Source organism: Halyomorpha halys, unplaced genomic scaffold (assembly GCF_000696795.3).
Source record: "Halyomorpha halys isolate HHAL.00 unplaced genomic scaffold, Hhal_1.1 Scaffold548.1, whole genome shotgun sequence".
Lineage (NCBI taxonomy): Eukaryota > Metazoa > Arthropoda > Insecta > Hemiptera > Pentatomidae > Halyomorpha > Halyomorpha halys.
Genome location: NW_027105247.1, coordinates 316,213 through 317,987, shown reverse-complemented (window position 1 = coordinate 317,987; position 1,775 = coordinate 316,213). Strand labels below are relative to the sequence as shown.

Sequence of the window (1,775 nt, the reverse complement as noted above, 5' to 3'; positions counted from 1 at the left end):
AACTGATGCATAAAAGCACCTTAACTAATCCTTTTTTAGAATATTTAAACATTATTGACCAGGTAAACATGATTTTATAAACACAGAAAGGATTAAATTGAAATAATGAAAAACGCTACGAAGTTATTTTACAACCCAGTATATTGTATTTAGTATATTGATAATTATTGTTTGAAAAATGTTTATGTATATATGTCCAATTATGGATTGATGGGTATGCTGTGTGGTATACCAACCCAAAATATTTGGGCACCATGGCCAAATAAACCATTCCTCTCTCTAAAGAAATTACTCTGTAAATAATAATGTTTTAATAGTATTATGAATTATATTAATAATGGTGTCAGAATTAGATGGAAATTTTGTAATCATTTTTGAACCAGGTTTCCACAAGTTTATTTTTTTTAATAAAGGTATACCTTCCAAGATTAACCCAATATTCCCGGCAAAGTCGGAACTATTATTTATATTGTGCATGAAACAATTACTGTATTTATTTTTTTCCTTTTATTTTCACTTTTCATAAAACATTTTAATACATTTAAATAACTTTTCAGGGGCCGTGGATGAGAATATGGGTCCAGGGCCGATCTTCACCGTCTTATTGTTTTCACCAAGCATATTTGCCCAGACTTACCAAGAAATAAATGAATTCGGTAAGTACAATTTTCACTGAATGAGATTTAATATCTGGGTACTCATTAGTTTTTATCTAACCTTAAAATAATCGTAATATTGCCAATTAAATATCAAGGCATATCCTAAAACTCATCTCATACAATTACAAGATCTGGTACGATACACTCATCAAACAATTTTCACTAACCACCCTGGAACGCGAATATTCCAAATATTAAATTTTTATTTTTATGTTGCTATAAAAATTCATATTTTTGAGTTTTTCAGGGCATGAATAAAAAATATGAATAAAAATATGAATAAAAAATATCATCGTTTTTGCAGCTAAATAATGATAAATACAACAAAGCCGCATATGACTGCGATCGGGAGAGATCGGAAATGCTCGGCTGTTTCTGATTTTCCAGTCTAAACTTTAGTTTTATAAACAAATTCTTTCATAATTCATACTTATACATTTTGTATTGCTGCTAATAGTTATGAGAACTGGTTATTTATTTCAAATAAACAAAATTAAAGATAGTTTAGAGGAAGATTTTTAAAATTCGTCATTTAAATCCTATTAAACTGTTATTGAGAATAAGATCAATATGATATTAAATACCACTTATTTGTAAATTTATTTACACTTGATAAATCATTGGACCCATTTTTGAGAAAATCGATTCTATAAAATCACACTCCCAGACAGTCCATTTTATCGTATAAGGTACTGTAACATTCCAACCTTGTACCTGTCTTAAAAATGTAATTTGAATGTCATACAAGTTTTGTTTTTTTAGCTAGATAATTCGCACACAGGCCATTTTGCGATTGGTTATTTCGACTAAGGGGAACCCAAAACGTTTATTTCCGCTGAAATCTGGAATTCGAAATTCTAAACGACCATAATACTTTCCCTTACTATATATACCGTATATAGATAATTGCAAGTAAATATTAATTATTTCTACAATGATTAATAAAAATAGTATAACACATCTATTTTAACAGTTTTTTTTTTCTGATTCGTTCTTTCAATTATAATGAAAAATTCAAAATAAAATATCTCTGTTGAAGGACCAGTTAATAATTCAGCACATAAAAAGATCATATGCATACAATTCCACTATAAATTTCATACTTTATATTCAACC

The 1,775-nt window shown here is 28.1% G+C and overlaps 1 pseudogene; it reads left to right on the top strand.

Annotated features, from left to right (window-relative positions):
• Positions 1–1,775, top strand: part of LOC106684151 (uncharacterized) — a 109,870-nt pseudogene that overhangs the window by 92,553 nt on the left and 15,542 nt on the right.